Source organism: Talpa occidentalis, unplaced genomic scaffold, assembly GCF_014898055.3.
Source record: "Talpa occidentalis isolate TD23 unplaced genomic scaffold, MPIMG_talOcc4v2.1 talOcc4.14, whole genome shotgun sequence".
NCBI lineage: Eukaryota > Metazoa > Chordata > Mammalia > Eulipotyphla > Talpidae > Talpa > Talpa occidentalis.
This window is the reverse complement of record NW_023601433.1, coordinates 17,629,751-17,651,816: the sequence shown is the minus strand read 5'-3', so window position 1 is coordinate 17,651,816 and position 22,066 is coordinate 17,629,751.

Below are 22,066 nucleotides of genomic sequence, written 5' to 3'. Positions count from 1 at the left end.
ACTTCCTGCACCTGTGGCCTATTCCCCAGTTCTTCTACACAAAATATTTTTTTAAATAAAATAAAAAATTTTAAAATCCTCCTCTAAAAAAAAAGTAGTTTCATCATAATCGAGGAAGATTGTATATAGGATAGAATTCCTGTCAATGGCGAGGTGGGATTGTGGGTTAATCTGCTCTAATTCTCACCTGTCTTGTTTCCTCCTGTTGTCACCTTGCTGCATAAGCCATACCTTGGTCAGATGGTCATAAGCCATATCTGAAATCCAAACCATGGGAAAGTAAAATCCAAAAAGGAAAAAGCAGGGGAAGAGGAAATGAATAATCCAACACAACATTATGAAAGCCACCCAAATGAAAGTGCACTTTATTTTCAGACAATATTGAACTCGTGTCTGTGAATTTTTGAGTATAAAGGCTGTATAGGGTAGTGCTCTATGACTGAGTCATTTGGTTTGGAATCAGACTGCCTGGGGTTGAATTTTGATTCAGTCATGGGACCTTGAGAAGTGAGTGGACTTCTCTGCCTTCCCTGTGGCGGGAGCCTTCACTGTAGCTGTTCCAAATTTCTTTTAGGAGTTCATGTGTCAAGCAAGTAGAACTTCTAGAATAGAGCCCAGCTTGTGGTGAGAGCTCAATCAATTCCTTACATTGTTGTTATTACAGGGATTAACTAAGAAATAGGCAGTTTTCAGAGAATGGGCTCTTGTGCCTTTCCCCCGTCCTTATCTATAGATTGTTTTCTGTATCTGGTTGTTTACACATCACCAGCTTTTGCCTGTCTTGCTGCTGCTCCCCCTCTGATAGTATGTGAGCCCTTTGAGTCTAAATGTTAGGGGGAAAGGATGTCCTGAGCTAATTCCATGCAGGCTTTGTGGACGCCACCCCCACTCCAGACCAAAGCCATCAGGACATTGGGAAAGACAAATCCCGTCACCACCAAAGGGAGGGTGGCTGGGACCTGAGGGTGGGGTTAAACAGCCAGGTTGGGTATAAAAACCAGACACGTGGGCCTTGGGGTCTCTCGCTCTCTCGCTTTCCTCCTGGCTTCAAGGCTCGCGGCCAGCTCTCAGAGTGCCTTTTGGGTTTCCAGATTGGCGGATCGGGTAGGACGCATTTAAAACTTTGTCTCCCACTTTTCTCCCTGAATTGTACTTTCCCTCATTTGCCCTTTCTTTGTAAATAAACCTTTTATTAACCTTTCGTGTGTGCCTGCAGCGGAGTATTGATAAGTCCTTTAAAGCGCGCGGGTGAGGACCCAGAGTCAGGCTGCCCTGTAACGTAAAGACAAGGACCTTGGGCCTCCTGGTGGTGCGAGGGGTTAACATGCAACCTATGAAGCTATCCACAGCCACTGAAACACGAGTTCGATCCCCGGCCAGGGAGGTGACCCACATGGCACAGCAGACCTCTCCTGTCTCCTCCGCTGCTCCCCTCAGCAGTGTATTTCAGTCAGTCTGCCTGTTCTGTTCCCCACTCTGTCTCTGGTGAATCCTCTCACCCTCCACACCTCTGGCCTACACTCCAGGTCTTGTATGCATAAATAAATATATTTTTATTTATTTATTTTTATACAAGCACTGGGTACAGTCAGAAGCGTGGGAGGGTGAGAGAATTCACCAGAGCCAGAGCGGGGAGCAGAACAGGCAGACTGACGAAATACACTGCTGAGGGGAGCAGCGGGCTGCAGGAGAGGACTGCACGGCATGTGGGACCCTCACCTGTGCCCGGGGATCAAACTGGCGCTGCAGAGCCTGCGGGCAGCCTTGCAACCCAGCACTCAACCACTGCGCCACCAGGAGAGGCCCCAAATAAATAAATCTTAAAAAAAAATAAATAAATAAAGACAAGGATCCTATTGCTGCAGGTCTATATCACAAGCCTAACTCAGAAAGATTTTAATGCATTGGAATTTCAGGCTGAAGTTTTACCAGAGAGGCCTTCTTGTCAATGTAGAGAGCTCACCATTTCCCTAATGTTTTAATTTTATTATAATCCTACTTTTCAATGCCGTTCATCCAGCAGACTGCCAATGCAATGCCTTCGGCTATCTCCCTGCCTGGCTTTTGTTGCTGCTAAAAGATTTAGCCTGGAACCTACTGATTAGGGCTTGTTGTTTTGAGGGCTATTTTTCTTTTCCAGAAAAGAACTCCAAATAAAAGAGAAAGTATAGCTACTGTGTTTGGGTTTGGTAATTTTCAGTGTACCTCGCAGTATTTCATTTGAGGATTTGCATCCTTGGTTCCCTCAGCTCCAGAGGGAGCTCTTATGTTTAAGGCGCTTCCCAGAAGAGTGCTCCTCAGAGCGGGACTCTAAGAAACAGTTGCACGAACTCCAGGTGGGAATACTGGGGAACAGGCACCCATGGGCTTCCTTGCTACAGGGATGCTTCTGAGGTTTACAGAACAATATAATTTCTACCAGGAGGATTTAAGAGCTCATCAAATCTGACATGCATTTTATAGATGTGTGTTTTATCAGGTTCAGAATCTCAAGAGTGCTAACTTCCGAGAAGCAGGAGAATTTTACTAAGGACTCAAGCCAAATACATAAAACCACAATATGAATTTATTGGGGGGAATGCACATTTCAATAGTATATGTATACAATTAAGTTGGCAGCAAAAAAGGGGGGAAGGTAGTGAACTTCTTGGCAATGTTTAAGACTGTGACTAGAGTTGGGACGACCCAGTCTGGAGAGCTCTGGGAACCCGTCCATCTAATGGGGGAGGGGGAGCCGCTGCCCAGGGGGAGAGTCCTCCAGGCCTCCTGCCAAACTCTGGAGCAGCGTGAGGACCACGGGCATGGAGTTCATAAGCATCTTATATTGTCTCAACTCCAGTGTCTATATTTATGCCACTCTTCAGAGGCACTTCATCAGGAACATCTGCTAATTAGGATTTAGGCAGGGCTTTCCCACACAGCCAGGTCTTTGCCTTGCACAGGCCTGTTTATCAGTGTCTTTGTAAACAAGTGGCTGCTTTTTAATTGATAATTAAGTCGCTCTATCTCATTTGCCCGATTTTCTGGACAGTCGGGGTCATCGCAATATTATTACAGATGGCATCTTGATCATTACAATATTAACCTATGCGTGACAATGTGGACATAGAAACCCAGAGGGGTGACATTTCTTGGTTAAGATCAAATATTGAGTGACTCCCAGAGTAGGACTTGAAACCTAGGCCCCTAGCTCCCCACCTAGTGTTTTTTACATGTATATGGTCAGATAACACCATTTATATTTGTCTCCTCTTCTTTTTGATCACTGGAAATTTGTTTCTAAACTTTTTTTGGAGGGCCTCCCTGGTGGCACAAGGGGTTAAGAAGCAACCTATGAAGCTGTCTGCAGCTTTTGCAGCACGAGTTTGATCCCCGGCCGGCCAGGGAACAACCCACATGGCACAGCAGACCTCTCCTGCCTTGCCCGTTACTCCCTTCAGCAGTGTATTTCAGTCTGCCAGTTCTGTTCCCCACTCTGTCTCTGGTGAATCCTCTTACCCCCTGCACCTCTGGCCTGTACCCCAGCTCTTGTATGCATGAAGAAATAAATCTTTAAAAAAAAAAGAAATACATAAATATAAACTTTTTTTGGAATACTCCCTGCTGTAGACATTAAGTAGCCACTCTCTTTGCGATGTTACATGTTATTAGTTATCTTCGGTGGTATGTCTGGTTTTATAGAGATAAATAATATAAAAATGGACAATAAAAGTGGAGCCGTTCCCAGTCTGGGGAAAAACTAGCAGCCAAGAGGCTACTTGAGGTTGACGTTCCTGAAGTGTTCATGCAAGAAGAAAATGAAAACACATCAGCAAGCCAAAGGCAATCCAGGGTGGAAATTCACCAATCAACAATTGACAAACTTTCCACCAATCAAAACTATGCTGACTGAAACCTTTATTTGCACAAAGCAGACCTGAGTGGGGACTAGCCCTGACTTTTTGTGTATGTCAGCAGGCTCCCCAAAGCAACCAGTCCACACAGCTCAAGTGTGTCCTGTGTTTGTGTTTCCCAGAAGCCTTGCATAAAATGTCCACTCTAACCCTGTAAGTTACAGGTTTGCTGTAACTCTCAGTAAACTGAAGCATTAGAACCTTAATCTTTCTTAGCTGGAACTTTTAAAATGTTGATTTATAAGAATGCACACCTGGGGGCCTCCCTGGTGGCTCAAGGGGTTAAGCATCAGCACTATGAAGCAATCCATAGCTACTGCAGCAAGAGTTTGATCCCCTGCCAGGGATGTGACCCACATGCAAGGCAGACCTCTCCTGCCTCCCCCGCCACTCCCCTCAGCAGTTTATTTCAGTAAATCTGCCTGTTCTGTTCCCCACTCTGTCTCTGGTGGATCCTCTCACCCTCCGCATCTCTGGCCTGTACCCCAGCTCTTGTATGCATAAATAAATAAATCTTAAAAAAAAAAAAAAAGAATGCACACCTCAAACACATATATGTTACAATCCAAAGTTACTTTTGTAAAAATTAAAAAAGAAATTTTAAAAAGTCTGTTTCTAATTTTGTCTGAAATGGCACAATTTTAGATATATTTCCATGGGAGTTTCTTATCATGTTTACTGAGATATATAAAATGTACTGGGTTTGGGTCTCCCCGGTGGTGCAGCGGTTGAGCGCTGGGTTGCGAGGCTGCCCGCGAGGCTGGTTCGATCCCCAGCCGCCAGGTGAGGGTCCCACATGGCGCACAGACCTCTCCTGCCATGCCCGCTGCTCCCCTCAGCAGTGTACTTCGTCAGTCTGCCTGCTCTGCTCTCCGCTCTGCCTCTGGTGAATTCTCTCACCCTCCCATGCTTCTGACTGTACCCAGTGCTTGTATAAATAAATAAAATATTTTTTAAAAATGAGATATATAAAATGTACTGGGTTCAGGCCTCCCTGGTGGCACAGCAGGTTGAGCGCAGCCTTGTGAAGCTGTCGGCAGCCTCTGCAGTGAGGGTTCGATCCTGCCATGATCCCACATGGCACGCAGACCTCTCCTGCTGCCCGCTGCTCCCCTCGGCAGTGTGCTTCGGTCCTTCTGCCTGTTCTGCTCCCCGCTCTATCTCTGGTGAATCCTCTCACCCTCCCGTGCTTCTGGTCTGTACCCCAGCTCTTGTATAAAAATAAGTAAGTCTTTAAAAAAAAATGTACTGGGTTCAAGTTGGTGCTTGAGCTGTCAAGGTCTTACTGCACACTCTCTACAGATGGCCAATAGGCACAGGAAAAAATGCTCATCATCCCCTATCATTAGGGAAATGCAAATCAAAACCATAATGAGATACCATCTCACACTTAGGAGAATGGCCCATATCATAAAGACCAGAAACAAAGGTTAGTGTGTATGTAGTGAAAAAGGAACCTTTGCATACTGTCAGTGGGAATGTAGACTGGTCCAGACCCAGTGGAAAACAGTATAGAAGTTTCTCAAAATATTAAAAATAGATCTACCATATGATCCATTAATTCCACTCCCAGGTATCAATTTGAAGAATACATAAATATGAATTCAAAGGGACAAATGCACCTCTTTGTTCATTGCAGTGTTATTCATGCCCAAACACTTTGTTCATTGCAGTGTTATTCATACCCAAACAACGGAAGCAACCTAGGTGCCTAATGACAGATGAGTGGATAAAGATGATATGGTGTGTATAAACACAATGGAATACTACTCGGCTGTCAAAAAGAAAAATACAATGAATTCTTGTCATTTTTGAGAATATGGATGGTGCTGGAGGGGATTTGTTAGGCAAAATAAGCCGGAAGGAGAAAGATTAATACTGGATAGTTTCACTCATATGTGAAATATAACACAAAGTAAAGGAATAGGTAAAACCAAACCAAAACAAAACCTTGCAATCTGACTGCAGACCTGAGACTTCAGAGGAGTCGAGGTGTGCGTGTGTATGTTGGCGGGTGGGGAGCAGAGGGAGAGGAGGGTAGGCCAGTAGATTATGGTGCAGGATTATTAGTGCTTTGCTAGTGAATGTGGTGTGGTGACATACATTAGAAGAGGAGAGGCCCTATACCCCTAAAACATATATAATGTGGCAAACCAACATTACTTCAAATAAACAAGTAAATGAGTGACTGACTGTTTCATTATCTCAAGGATTCCATAAAATGGTAGAGGAGCAGGATGCCAACAGGTGACTCAACTGTATGAAGTTTCTCTTTCTCCTGCCCCAGGTCACAAAAGCATGTCAGTCATATGCTGGCCTAACCGTTTTCCATTCCTAAATTCCCTAAATGTCGGGAAGCAAATAGAAGGCAGAAGGAATGGGCTTTGTAGATGAGGACAAAAATTTGGGTGTTGCCAGAGCTAGGGGGTTGTGTTTTACCAAGAGTTAGAAGGTGCTCTTAGGGCTAGCTGATCACTTTCAATCATGGACTTGGCGAAAGAGCTTTTCCTGGCTTAGCTGCTGTATCCTAAGGCCTTTGATTGTGGCGCCATCCTGGCCTTGGGTTTGCTGGGGTGGACTCCTGGGATGTGGAGGTGTATGAGAAACTAACTGAAAGTCTAATGAATGGATTTCAGGTATTTCCAGGAATACATAGTCAATACACCACTTTTTGTTGAAAGATGAATAAATATAGCGTGTGGGATGAATGACGCACTTAGCGCAACGTTTCTCTATTGGCAGGGAGTTTGGACCCACGTGGACCCTTGGGGAAATAAGGAAACAAGGAGGACTTTGTGAGAAGTGGAGACAGACGAGGACGGTTCCTGTGTATCCCGAGCCTCAGCATCATCACTCTGTATTCAGCACATAGATTGTTTTATTTCCAGGAGTTTTTTTCTTTTTAAACTTGACACGGCCCTTTGAATTACGTTAGACCTCAATTTTATGGCCAAATCATACATCCTGCAGGAGTAGTTACCTTTTCTTTACTTAAGACAGAGACAACAGCAGCACACTGGTTGATTCTTGTGTTTATAAAGTGACATTTCCACATCTGTCTTGTGAATTTCTTTCTTGGTCAAGTGATCACAAACAAGAGGAAGATAAAAACCAAAAGAAATGGTAGTAATTTAAGTAAAGAATAACTTCCCTCTCATTAGGTTTAACTTGAAACCAGGTATCATGTTTGTATAAATACTGTGGAAAATATTTAACCTATTCATAAAGGTTAAGTAACTAACCGATAAGCTTTGCAGGGAAAGCATGTTTTAATGCTCCCATTAAATTCGAACTGTGCCAGGCAATTTTTCAAATTTTCTGGTATATAGCCATTAGGAAACTCTAAAGAAGTCTGTGGAACAGAAAGAATTTCTGGTGAGCAAATACAGTTCTCCATTGTAGAAACTGTTGTTACTTTATATATCAGAGGGTGCGAAATGAGTCAGAAAGTCAAAATAACAGGATTTGGAGGAAAGACTTAATGATACAATTTAGTCTTTAGTAAAAGCTAAGATAAATTCCTTCAGCTGCTGGCTGGAGGAAATCAAAGGGGCAAGATACGTTAGCAGGGTTTCTTTCTCTATAAATAACACACGAAATGATTAGAGCAGCAAGGTTGAGAGGTCTGGGGCTACAGAACTTGTAGGAGACTGGAAAAAGGTTCATCAGAATAAAAACCAGACAATGATACTGTAAAGGGCAGGAAGGACGCTGAGCAGGTTTTCTGATCCCATGCAGACCGGGTAAAGGAGGAGTCAGAGTCCTCAGTGGGTTTTTGCAGGTCTTTTATTGGGGTTCACCAGGCATATGGCAGGCAGGGCTGCTAGGGGGCCGGGAGGCTGGCAGGCCTCCCAGCCCCCAGCAAATCCTCACTCTATCTGGGCTCTCTGGCCTTCTCTGCTTCTGCTGCTTCTTCTCTGCTTCTCTCTCGGCTTCTCTTTCGGCTTCTGCTGCTGCTCCTGGCGTCCCCGTGACGCCGCCCTTAAAAGCACAGTCTTAGCCCAGGTGTACCCACTCCAGGCGCCCGCCATCAGGCATGCATTCAGGATCACAGGGTTCCCTCATCTATCCTGATGGTGGGAGGGCAGAAAAGCCTGATATTTTTCCTTACCCTACAGATACATTTGCAGATTTCTTCTTTGAATGAAACAATCATGATCTATCTCCAACCAGGATGCTTTGAGAGTGAACGTTGGCAGTTTTAGGAACTCTGCCGGGGACTGCAGACATAACGGGGGATTATCATGGGAATCCCAGCTCAGGTTATTTGTCTTGCTACACTCTGTATTCCTGAGTGCCTGACTCATGGTAGGTATTTCATAACAAAGGATGGAATTGTTTTCTCGTGGCCTGTTTTTGTCCTCTCCAACAAATCTTGTATGTTATCAGAATTATTTCTCCAAAATACAAACATAATTAGGGGACTTGTAAGAGTTGTCGCTGGTGTCCCATCACCTAGAGCAGGATTTCTTAATCTCGGTGCTGCTTAGATTTGGCCCATGTAACTCTTTGGTGTGCGGGACTGTTGCGTGCATTGTAAGTCGCTAAATAGATCCCACCTGCAGATGCCAGTAGCACCCTCCCTGCCCCAATCATTGGAGTGGGGTGTGCAAAACACTGGGGTGGATTGGCCACCAGTGGTTTATGGGAAAAAGTCCACACTCAGCATGTCACTCAGACTCTGCCCCTTGACTCAGTTTCCCGCCTCACTTATTACTGCTCCTGAACTTCCTTGCACATTGGAGGAACGTAGGAACCCAGCACTGGTGTGAAACTGTGCACTGCGCCATCGGCACTTCCTCAGTGAGGCAAGGCCACGGCCACGACACCCGGACAAAAGTCGACCCAGCTGGGATGAGACATAATAGGAATTTATTTTTGCTCACCTAGTAGCCCCGAGTGGTTGAACATGTTGGTGAAGCAGCCTTTATCCTGTCAGACTTTCAGGAATCTAGACTGGCTTAGATTGGGTATTTTTAATACGCGTTGTCTCTGGGGATCCGCTCCATTCTACCTCAGGAAAGGAGAGAAAAGTATTCAGGTCTGCATGAAGATTTTTATAGCCAGGACTGAAAATAACACACATCTTTCCTGCTTTCATTCTATCGGAAAACTGTTGCAGGGCCACACTTAGTAGCAAGGAGAGCGGGAAAATATGGTCTAGCTGTGTGCTTAGGAAAAAGAGCAGCTTGTGGATTGTAAGCAGGTATCACTCTGTTGTAATCAATTTATCAATTCAACAAAATTCTGGTTATCCTTTCAGTCCGACCTCTAATGGCATCTAGAATTATAAATTCTGATCTTGGGCCTCCCTGGTAGCGCAAGGATGCAACACTATAAAGCTTTCCACAGCCACTGCAGCACGAGTTTGACCCCCGGCCAGGGAGCTACCCACATGGCACAGCAGACCTCTCCTGACTCTCCTGCTGCTCCCCTCAGCAGTGTATTTCAGTCCGTCTGCTTGTTCTGTTCCCCACTCTGTCTCTGGTGAACCCTCTCACCCCACTCACCTCTGGCCAGTACCCCAGTTCTTGTATGCATGAATAAAAAAATTTTTTTTTAAATTTTGATCTTCCTGTTGTCACCTCTTTTACGCACTTTGCTTATACTAGTGCACATTGTAATATGATTCGTAAGGCATAGAAATCCCAAATATTATTTTCTCATTAATAGCTAGGCTACTACTTGGTATATTGTGGGTATCTTTGTTGCAAAAAAAAGGGGGGAATATTTACTTAGGTGTTTACTTTTTTCTCTCCCATCACCATCCTTTGCCGCCCCTTGTCCTGTCCTCTCCCCTCAGCTCTTCCCCTCAGAGCCTCATGGTTTTTGCCGATCTCCACTGGCGTTTGTGTTTTATATTATCAAGTTGCCTGCTTTGTAAATGTCCACTATCTGTTTTTCTCATTCTGACTTATTTTGTCTTGTTCCTGATCTCAAGGGGAAAGCTTTCAGTTTTTCATCACTAAGCATTATCTTAGCCGTTGGCTTGTGATACATGGCCTTCATCATCCTGAGGTAGATTCCTCGTTTGCCCGTCTTGTTTAGTTTTTTTCCTAAATGGGTGCTGACTCTTCTTAAATGCTTTCTCTGCATCTGCTTTTTTCCCCTTTACTCTTGCTGATATGCTGTGTTATATTGATTGCCTTATGAATATTAAACCATCACATCCCTGGGATAAATTCCACTTGATCACGGTGAATAATCCTTGTAATATATGTTGAATTTGACTTGTTAGTATTTTGTGGAAAATTCTTTCCTTGTTGGAAAATATTTAATGATATATTATTTCTCAAGGGCTCACTGAAATATTTGCTGTTGCTTTTGGTCTCTGTTCTAGGAAACTACACTAAAAGGTGATACAAGGTTCTGTGCTCCATGTTGCCGTAACTCAGCATGACATAAAGTGTAGAAAGTCTGACTGTGGGTCTTCTCTCTCTGCTAGTGCCTCCTCGCCAAATCTCCCCAACTCTCGGCAATTCAATCACCTTGTTAGGGGGAAAAGGCTGTCCTAAAGCTAATTCCATACAGGCTTTGTGGACTCCACCCCGACCCCCAGGCCAAAGCCAAAGACACTGGGAACTCCAAATCCCATCACCACCCAAGGGAAGGTGGCTGGGACCTGAGGGTGGGGTTAAGCAGCCAGGTTGGTATAAAGCCAGACACGTGGGCTTTGGAGGGTTCCCCCATTTTGACTCTCCACCAGCTCGCAGCGTCCGGCCAGCTCTGAGAGTGCTTTTTGGGTTTCCAGGTCGGCAGATCGGGTAGGACGCATTAAAGACTTTATTTCCCTATTTTCTCCCTGAGTTGTACATTTTCCTTATTTCCTTTTCCCTTGTAAATAAACCTTTTATGAACCTTTTGTGTGTGCCTGTAGTGGAGTATTAATAAGTCCCTTGTAAGCGCGTGGGTGAGGACCCACAGCCAGGCAACCCGTTTAATATCGGGGCTGCCCTATAACAACTCCCCTTCCCGTGCTGTCCACAGATTAGCTTTCCACAAGCTTCCACAAACCCTACCACCTCCCCTCCCAGCCCAATTCCTTGTGGGCTGTGACTTCATCCTGCCCCAGGAGATTTGCATTTAAAAAGGGGTGATTGCTAATCCTGAGGAATCATTGGCTGATTAGTTGTATTGGGAAAGAACTTGGACCCTGATTCTGAAAATGGCTACTTTTTAAAATCTACATTTGCACTTTAACACATTCTTAGGAAACAAAAGTAATAGGTTAAATGGGGGAAATGCCTACCGAGTTTAAATTCTTAAAAAAAAAAAAAATGTTCACAAATGGGAATTTTGTACTTAGCAGTGAACAATCTTCTTTTGAACCCTGGCTATATAATTGCCAAGGTAAATAAGAGTAAAGCCTGTGGGCCTTTGATGCCTGGTGTTCTTATTAACTAAAACGGGTAAGAATGAAAGCATTTCTACGGCAAATGTTTAGGGGATTTGAGCACCCATTTAAAGCTGTAACCAGGCCAGAATTTCCTTTTTGAGGTCAAGTAGAATCTGGTCCAAAAACATGAACACAACAGGAATGTTCCTGGTCATTTTTCTCAAATCCACCAGAGGGTTCCCACTGAATTTTCTGACAAAGTTCGCCTATACACAGCATCCACAAGACAAGGGAGCATTTATGTAAAAAAATTTTTTTTCTCCCTCTGGTTACTTGGACAATTCCAACCCTCACTTTCTCCTCTGCTCGGATTGACATCTGAGAAGCGAGACCACAACTGCATACCATTTTATAGATCTGCCTGATTAAAACCAGTTCTCCCTATAGGTCACATCATGTATGAGACACACGGTTTTTGTCAAGAGACCAGCTACTAGCAAGAAAGGGTTTTGATGCTATTGCTAGTAAGAAATTAGTAACTAGATCCTCGGTCTGTTTTAAGCCAGCTTTATAATTATACTGTTTCAGTGGTAAACCAGACCCTTGAGCCAAGGGTAATTTAGAAATTCTAGATCTCTATTCTTCCCCCCACTTTCTTTAATGTTCATCTTTACTGCCTCCCTGTCTTCGTCCTTCAAACATATAATTTTCCTCCATTCCTTCCTCGTCCCTAACTCCTTGTTTCTTTGACCCTCTGTCACAAAAGGACAGAGGTATCTGTTCCTCCTCATCATGAGCCACAATCGAGGTTGTGAGTGCACAGATCTAATTCCGAAATGTGTTGCTGCTTGTCGGGTGTTGCTGGTTTGCCTTTGGGGTTCGAGGTTAACATGGGGCCTTCACCCTGTGCTCCGGCTGTCCGTGTGTGCAGGGGTCAGCCTCTCTTTTCTAAGATGGGGAACGTGCTGGAGACTGCTCTTCCAAACTCTTGGACTCTTTCTGATTCTGTAAACCATTTGCAATCAGAACTCTTTGGCCATAGGAAAAAAAAATCATAAAATCTTAAATACTGAAATAAGAACTTCCCTAAGGAAAACTCCCCCATCAACATTTGAGTTTTGTGTCGTGTTTTCTCTTCCCAATTTTCTTCCTGCGCCCTCCCCTACTCTTTTTCTGGTGCCATTGTTGTTCTATTTAAGCTATATTTTGGGATGGTTAAAAAAAAAATCTCTTAAGTATACCTTAAAAGCCCAAATTTTCATTTCAGCTGAAAGTCATCCAAACCATATGCATTTCAGTTGAACATTCTACCAGCTGGTCTCATTCCACCAAAGACCCTTTCTTATACCTGACCGCATTTCTGTCAAACGTGGCTGGAATTATACTGGTTCCTCCAAGATCTTTATGGGATCACTGTCGCCATCTTCCAAAATATTCTTGTAGGCCGCTGCTGTAGTTGTTTCCTTAGATTAAACTGAGGAAATTTCTCTTCCAGAAACGCTGTGTCTTCTTCTTTCTTTGTGTTTCTTTGACTCTTTCTCAGTCAACCTTTGCTCCTCTCCCAGAAGAGCCACTTACTTGTCTCTCTGCCCCTGTCTCTGTTCTGAGCACTGGTTCTGTGATGAGGAATCAAGCTGGGGGCTTGCAGCCCTGTTCCGCCCCTGGCCTGGAGGGGCAGCCAGCGTTTCCTTCAGAGACAGCTGTTTTCCATTTCAGGAGTCTCAACATTGCGGCTTTGTTGGTTGTCTTTTCACCTCTAGGCTTGGTCTTATTTGTAGCTAAAACATAACCATTAACACTAAGTCCTTCAGTGACTTGGTGAAGTCCAAGTCTGTCTAAGCAGCTTCTAGCTGCTCCAGCCCTTCAGCCACCAGCCCTCTGTGTGAGCATCCTACCACCACGATGCCATTGGGTCCCTGTATGCTCCCCCTCACACACACATACACCCCAGAGGAGGAATTAAGGCAATCTCTTGAAGGCCCTCTGGTGAGGATAATTGGTTGAACTACATGGCTTTCTAATCTTCTCTTGTTCTGGGGAAAGGGAGTTAGTGCTATAGACGGTCTGAGCCTGGTGTCTGGCCCACAGACACAGCCAAGTCCGCAGGAATCCCGTGAATGGAGGGGCTTAGAGGCTGTACCTTGGAAACAAACCACACAGCCTAACGAACTCAGCAGGGCTGCCCCTTGGTGACAAATGCAACCAATTCTTGCTTGTTTTAAGTGAAAACATCCCAGGATAAGAAAGTGGATTCTGAGAATGGAATGCTTTGTAGTGACTTGTACTTGGGGAGCAGCAGCGTGTTAATAAATGAGAGTCTACTTAAAAGCCCACCCTTCCTGCTCCCAGGTGGCAGCTCCTCAGGTCACCTAATGATAAAGATCATTAATATTTTTCCTGTAAGGAAGTGAATCAAAGGGAAGTTTTGCTATCTGCTCTGACTGGTTGCCAAATTAGGCTGTACATTTATTAACTCTTTGGTGGTCTTACCATAGAGTCTTTTACAAATATACATATTCATTTATATATGCATAATACAGTTATACAGGGAGGTTATAAATATGCAAACGTATGAAATCTCTTTGTCTATTTCCATCAGTATATTTAACCTGGTTCTGCAAGAACTGTGGGATGGCGGGCGTGGCATTTTCTGCATCTCAGTTTGCCCACATGTAAAATGAAGGAGTTGAACTAGCTGGTGGGCTCAATGGAGAGGGGCTTCCCCTGCCTGTCATTTCCTCCCTCTGTCACAGTTCTCACAGCAAAACAATGGTGCTCAGTGGGAGCTGCTCCATTCCTAGGCTTACATGCAGTCCTAACATTCTATGATTCTAATATTTTTATTTTTAAAGGTTTATTTATTTATGCATACAAGAACCGGGGTACAGGCCAGAGGTGTGGAGGGTGAGAGGATTCACCAGAGACAGGGTGGAGAGCAGAGCAGGCAGATTGACTGAAATACACTGCTGAGGGGAGTAGTGGGCGAGTCATGTGGGCAGCTCCCTGGCTGGGGATCGAACTTGTGCTGCAGTGGCTGTGAATAGTTTCATAGTGCTGTGTCTTAACCCCTTGTGCCACCAGGGAGACCTGATTCTAATATTTTTAGACAGATCTGTCAAGGAATTACTGGCAGTAAGAGGGGAAACAGACATCAGGTCTGCATACATGCTATTCTGAGAGACAAGATGCTCAGAATAGTAACCCCCCTGGCTTCCCGAATGACACCCAGTCAAACAAACTTGATCTCTTCCTTGGAGATCTTGACTGGCCTGCTAGGCTAAAGAGCAGAGCAGGCTTCATCTAGTTTGACTGTAGCAAGACTTTCCATTCAGTCCTGGGTAGCATACTTTGCGATAAACCTCAGTCGATGCCCTTTCGCCTCAAACCCAGATGGCAGATTTACCACTGCTTAGATACACTGCGTGCATGCTGCTGGCTTAAACCTCTTAGCTGTTCCTCTTCTTCATCCACAGGAGTGGCTTCTCAGTTGCCTTTCTAATGATTCCTAAGACCTTCAGCTTGGCATTCAGGGTCTACTGGATTTTTGGTCAGCTTTTCCTTCAGACCTTAATTCCAGGAGACACCAACAAACCCTTCTCTCAAGGCAGAAGAGTCTTCTAATTGCTTCATCCCTCCCAGTGCCACCATGCTTGTTCTTGTCCCAGTGCTGTTGAGTGACAAACCTGCACATGCCCTGATGCAAAGCCGATGCCCCCGCACCCCCACCCCTCCTTTAAAGCCCAAATCACAACCTGCCTTCTCCACTGAGGTTCCTTGTGTGGGCCAGTGGCAAAGGAACCTGTCTTCCTCTGTTACTCCAGGTCACTTACCATCTGCATGACACTGTCATGTCCTGGTTCTTACTGGCCCGGTGACTTCATAGGATTTCCAGGCTAGTCTGATAGAACCTAGAGCATGTCTGGGGTCCCCAAGGGGGTGACGTGAGTCTGGAAACCAAGATGGCTTGAAAAGTTCAGAAAAAGTAGATATATTTTATTTGAAAGCAACAAAGTAGGAGGTAAATTTCACAAGCATCTGAGAATATGATTAAATATCAAATCTGCATGCCCGCTAACAATGAGTTAGAAACCAGAAATGATGTTCCAAGAGAGGCTGTGAAGGAAGCATACAAGAACTGGGGTACAGGCCAGAGGTGTGGGGGGTGAGAGGATTCACTAGAGACAGAGTGGGGAGCAGAACAGGCAGATCTACTGAAATACACTGCTGAGGGGAGAGTGGGCAAGACAGGAGAGGTCTGCTGTGCCATGTGGGTAGCTCCCTGGCTGGCCGGGGATCGAACTTGTGCTGCAGTGGCTGCCAATAGCTTGATAGTGCTGTGTTTAACCCCTGCACCATGAGAGAGGCCCCTCACTGTGTGTATATTGAAGGTCGGTTATATAGAGCCTGTTCCCAAACACAGACTTTTAAAAACATACCCACCTCAAGATCCATTGTAACACCAAGACTTAAGGTTTTTAAGCTATATCAGATACTTGACTTGATAGAGTAAAAATTAAGTTAAAAATTATAAATACACTGGTATTTAGAAATTAATTTCATAACCCTATAAACATTTTCCTATGTTTCTTAAAAGCTAGGAAATAACAGCAATATTTAAATTTCCTTGCAACCACATATTGTATCAATAGAAAGTTATTTATGGAATCTGTTAGGAAGACAGAAAATAAAAGTGGAAGTACTTTGACAGTTATTAAAGTCCCCTCCAAAGATAGATGCTTCTTTTTAGAAATCACCTTTTCTTGACTTGGTTTTTCTTTAACTTAACCATCAGGTAAATGATAGTCTTCCTACCTAGACGGTTAGTTGGGTCCAAACAAGTGATTAACCATTGCCCTCCTCTGTCTCCAGTGGAGAATCATTGAACTAAATCTTCCATCTCTGACAAGCGTCCTCTTAACTCATCTTTTACTGGATTCTTGGTAAAGTTTTTCTTCATCTCAGTTACTTTGCTTCCCTTTTATGGAGCACTCTACTCTGAGATCAAAGACAATCTATAGCAATTTATGAAAACAAAGGAAGTGGGAGAGGGATGCTAAGCTATTTTAAAGCTAGTGGGTGGGGGAGGGGGATGTGTTCTAAAATCCTGAATCTATCAGCATATCTGGCCTCTGCTGTGTCTTTCAGATCTGGGACAAGGCAGAGCTCCTAGATGTGTGGGGGCGGGGGGGGGGGGGGGAGCGGGGGGAGGATTGTGGGGCATGGATACATGAACTGACTCTCTAGGACTCTGGTCTTTGTGGAGTCTGATCTGCCATTCTCAAGGTTGTGTCTCAAGATGACCTGGGCTCCTTGTGAGCAGTACAGAAGTCTGGGCCTCCCAGGTGACTCAACAGGTCTCCAGCAGGTCACATGCCTCCATATTTCAAAGATTTTCTAGTGTCCTAACTCACACAGAACCGCTGATCTAGGCTCCGGATGCTTAGCAGCCTCTTGAATCTTGTCCTCTTCCTTACAAATACAATGACATCTTTCAAAAGGCCCCAAGACAAGCCTCTGGTTAATTCCAATTCCAGTGCATTCACTACTGAACAAAGGGGAAATTTTAAAAAGTGAGGCCTCAGAAATAAAACTACAGAATCCAAAAAAAGTTAAATAAACTACACAAATTAAATTACTTTGGAAATTATTTTTTCTTTTTGTACAATTTTCAGAGGGATTTGGGGAGAAACACACGCAGCCACACATGTGGAGTCAGAGATGAGTAAATAGGAAGGAAAAGATGGACTTTGATTCTTTCCTGTTTTAGGGTGAAAAGAATTTTTCCTTTATATATTGATTCTCCCCCTATTTCTCTTAGAAGGTTATCAAGTTATTTTTAGAAGGGATGGGTGCCTGGTTGGGGGAAGGGATGATGAAAAGCCTGACACTGCCATGCTGCTCAGTGGGGGAAGAAGATGGGGCAGGTTGGCTTGGTTTGACTCTGCGCATTTAGGAGCTGAATGTGTCTTTTTCCAGTTTGGTCTCGCTAGCTGTTATAGAGCGATATTAGGGTCCTCACCCGCGCGCATAGGGACCGCAGCTCTTCACTGGGGATGGGAAGGATAATATTTATTAAAAGCTAATTTGTAAACTTCATTTTCAGTTGAAGGCCTGGAATCTAAGCTGCTATTTTGTTTCTGCTGGTGGCACCCAGAGACTCTCCAAACATTTCAAAGGGGTTCAGGTCTGCACAGGCACCCCCCAACTGCCTGCCGTATTTTAGGTCAGCTGTGGGCTGTGAATTTGGAAAGTAAGTTCTTAACCTGAACTTTTTGTTGCTGATAAGGGCTCTGCGGATAGCATGAACAACGTCGTGATTTATTTAGAATTTGCAGTGCAATCTCTCCCCATGTGTGTTATTGTTAGCAACTCCTATTCTACCATCTCCCCGGCCCCCAGAGGTTTTGAAATGTTCCCTCTGAATCTTCATATGTTCATAACATTTCTTAAATAAAACTCCTCCTTCCTGCCGAACATTCAGCTTCTAGAAAGGGGTCCCACGCATCCCCTTCTCATGCCTGGAGACAAAAGCTCACCTTTGCATTATGTAAAAGCTGCCAATTATGTCCCTCATGCTGTTTTCTCAAGTAACTCAGACACCATTTTATTGTTACATGAAGCATTTTACTCTGACGTCCCTAACCTATTTATGGGTCTCTGATAGATGGTTATTTTTTTGGCAGGCTTGAGATAAGCCTGGGTCAAGGAAACAGCTTGCTCTTGTCTTTTCAAGTCTCGCTCGTCCTTGCCATGTCATTCCATGATTTCCTTTCCTGTTATCTTCAAACATTCCCTAAGGCAGAACTTGACAAGAACAGGAAGGTTGGCAAAGGTCTGGCAAGGAGGTTGTTTTTCTTTGTGCTCTAAAATGGACACTGGCCTCCCCCCCAGGCCCCCACCTTTCTTTATTACCCACTCCCGGTTCCTCTCCAAAGCTGATGGAAAAAAAGTTAAGAACTCCTTTCCCTCTTTAAAGAAGGGTCTCTAAGAGGTTTCTAATCAGCTCGCTGTCAGCCTGTTTCCTCTGATCAGCTTAAATAGGTCCACTTGAAGTTCACAACTGCCAAAACCGGCACTCAGATTGGAAGCGGGAGCATTTGAGAAGCATTTAGGCATTTCCACTCAAGACGACCTGGAGGCTGAAATCTGAGGGACAGTGCTTGTTCAACAGCCGCTTTCTTCTTGATTAAATCAGTTTTCCCCACTAACAGGAGGCGGAATTCCCATTCCACAAGCTGATTTCTTTTCTCTTTCTACCCCTCCCCCTAGTAAAATGTAAACTTGATCCCTGGGTCCTTAGCAAGCGCCAGGCTTTTGTGGCCTACATCCCTGCGAGCCCGCAATAAGCATCTTGGTACAAATGAACTTTTTAACCTCTCAGGGATCGCCTTCTGTCTTAACTATACATGTGAGCCAAAAGCAAGCAAGCAACCAAACAACAGTGGGACGCATTACCCCTGGCCACTCCAGAGGTGGTGAATGGGAATGGGGAGGGGGGAGGAAGCTGGTTTCGCCACTGAGTCCCCCCAGGTCCTTTTCTGAGCTTTCCCTGCTATGTCTGCAGAAAAGAATGGCTTTGTTAACCATTAACGACTGACAAAGAGTGTGTCCATTGCAGCAAAATTAATAAGAGATAGCATTTTTCTTCCTTCTAAATGGCGCATGTCGGTCATTAGCATCGCCTTTCATTCCTCAGCTTGAAAGCTGCCTTCTCAGGCTCTGCATGACCTTGCCCTGGCTTTGTTAAACGGGGGCCTCAAGGCTGAGAGAGACCTAAATGCAGAACTGGCACCTCAAGACCCTTGTTAGGTGCCTTGAAAGAATCGTTTGACAAATGTATATTGAGCGCCTACTGTGCGGGGCTACCAAGTTGTATTCGATGCAGATCCTTAGGGAAAGGAAAGGGTAGAAAGGATGAACTAGGAGTCGTTTAAAATAGCCCCAAGAAGCAGAACTGGTGATTCCTGCAGGCCAAGAGCAGATGACTCTGTGGTCAGGAGCAGGCTCAGAGATGATGAGGTGTTAAGTTTGATGGAGGAGATGACATTAAGGGAGAACATTAAAATGTTGGAATCATTGCAAGAAAGAGGATGTAAAGGTTCAAATGAGCTTTCCTTATCCTTTTTTAAAGAAAGGGTTGATGAGCACTTTAATAAAGAATATACAAGTTTAGGGAACAAAAGAGAATTTTTCTTCTTCTTGGTGGTCGATTTAGCTATGGAGGGGTTGGTGCTTGAAATGTTAATAATGGCACCAGATTCGCCTTTAGCCCACTCCCTCCAAAAGTGCATCAAGTGATTTCCTGTTATTTTCCTCCATCTAGTCTGTGCGCCAGGAGGATTCTTGGTCACAGAGGGAGAACTGTCGCTTTGGGGTGAATTAAGTGTTGTACTTGACATTCCTCACATGTCTAACTGCAAAGTCCATGTTTAACACAGCTCCGCACAATGTCCATGCCCAAAGGGGATGGGGTGGCAACATTTGGTGCCCCCTGTGTTAAGATTTAACAACCACGGCTGGGTGAGGATATTTACTGGTGTGTGGAAAAAGAAAAATGGTGTGTTCTTATTTTGTGAAGAACGTATACGCTGAAAAGGACAGACAGAAAACCAAACAAGAGAACATGATTTGAGGTTCTCTTTCCTGTGATTTTCAGTGTTTTCCAGATGTCTCCAGCACACATGTATTACTCTTGTAGTCAGGGAAGGTGCTGTCAAAGAATGAAGATACAAAAGGAAAATAAGTCTAAGAGGGTGGTCCCCAGGGAAAAGGGAGTTTCCAAGTTCCCTGCCCCACCTAAGAAGGGCAGAGCTGTAGTCATTTTTGGAGTCAGTGGGTTTGGAGTGCGGGGCCCTCGGGTTCCCTCTGGAAAAGGTGTCACCAGAGCTCCCGTAGCAGCGACGCCACGAGTTCCCCAGGCGAGTTTCTCTATCTTTTCAGTCTTTTGATTCTTGTCCTCCATCACAGCAATCCTGGGGTGCCTCTCACTCTGCCCTGTAACAAAGGGACTTCTTTATTAGGGGGAGAGTTTAAATATAGACGGTTATGAAAATAGCTGGGAAGCCAGTGTCTCCTCCCTTGCCACTTTGGACGTCATCAGTTTAAAAAAAAAAAATGAAAAAACCCTCAGCTACCCTGCAGTCAGGACCAAACACAGGAGTCGTTTTAAATAACAATGACTCTCGTTCAAGAAACTCAGAGAGAGACTTTAACTACTTTGGTTGAAAATTGTCAGTTGATTCTTTTAGAAACTTTTGTACTGAAAGAATTATTTCTCTTTCTGTTTCAGAGGGATCTAGCTCTAGTAGTTTCAAGGTTCTGAATTATTCAAGGATCAAAAAAATATGTTACTAAATTTGTCCTGATCACTTTTTTAAAATAATCCTTTGTTATTGTCCTATTGCTCAAGTTTTAAGATATAAAAATCTCCAGGACATTTATTTATCTACTGGTGGCATTCACAAAGGCACAACAATAAGCCCCTTTATTTTTGCCTATTTTGTAGGGTTCTCTTACTCACATTACATAAATCAGATAAGCTTATTTATTTAACAATTGGTGGTAAATGTGCAAGTATCTCATATTGTGATGCAGTTGTGTGCAGATCAGGGAGCACAGGAAATAGTTTCTACCTTTATTCAAATACTCTCCCTCATCATTTGCAATAGAAAAGCTAAGTTGGGGTGTGGGGGGTATGGGTGTTGGGATGGAGGAGGAAAAGGGAACAGAGAAATGGAAAAATGCAAATCTACAGTTTTGGTTAAAATTGGTTGCCAGTTCTTTTTGTGTCACTTCTGCCTCACAACACGAAGGAGCACTGAGTCACAGCCACCCCCTGGTGGCCCCCCCCCCCCCCCCCCCCCCCCCCCCCCGCCCCGCTGTCAGGCCTGGATTGTTTTTGATGTCTGAGTCACTCAAAATTGTGGAGGTGAAAAATATAAACAGAATAAGAAGAGCTGTTTGTCACAAACACACAACTTTCAAAACTATTTTGGGCCTTGAGACTTTCCTCCCTCTTTTCTGTTTACAAACACTCAGAAAAAGTTTTTTTAAAAAAGTAAAGAAACTGAGTTGTCTGTCTTCATGATGAAAGGATTCAGGGCCGTCTGTCCTTGGTGGCTTGACAAGAACTGAGCTGCTGGCTGAGAAGTCTGAGGTAACTTGGGGCTAGAGGAGCAGCGCAGAGCAGAAAGGCAGGAACAGCAGCTCTCCCCCAGTCCCAGGGGCCATATTTTCCAAGGCCCCCCACCCCACCCAGAGGATGGCAGAAATCGCGGTGTTATAGGACAGGGAGAGGGGCAGCCCAAACCCCGCAAACCTGCCTATTCTAAATGGGTTCTGCCATCCGCCGCATCAACACAAAACATAGGAGACTTTAATGGGAAGGAACTTTAATAAAACTAGGAAACAATACAGGTAAGGCAAAGAGTCTAGTTTCTAAATGAAGCACCCAAAGTTACCCATCCCCTCGTGGGTAAAAGTCCATCCAAATGGGATTGGCCCAGAGCAAGGCCCCAAATCCTGCCACAAGTCTAAAGCATCTTCCAGGGGGGACCCACAGAAAAGGGCCAGAAACAACCAGACAAGCCCGGAAGGAAAAGAGCAAAATCAACATCAAGATAAAAGCTGCCATTGTCACCTCCCCATGGGTCTCACCCACATCTGTGTCACCCCGTCCACGACCAAAAGACAAGCGCAGTTTCTTCACGTGTCTCTAGGCTCCATGCGCCTCCTCCAGGTCTCCTGGCTCCATCCTGCTTCCTTCCTCAGTCTCTTCTCCAGCTTCTCCTCTTCCTGCTCAGCTCCACCCTCCCTTGGGTGGGGCAGGGAACCTCCC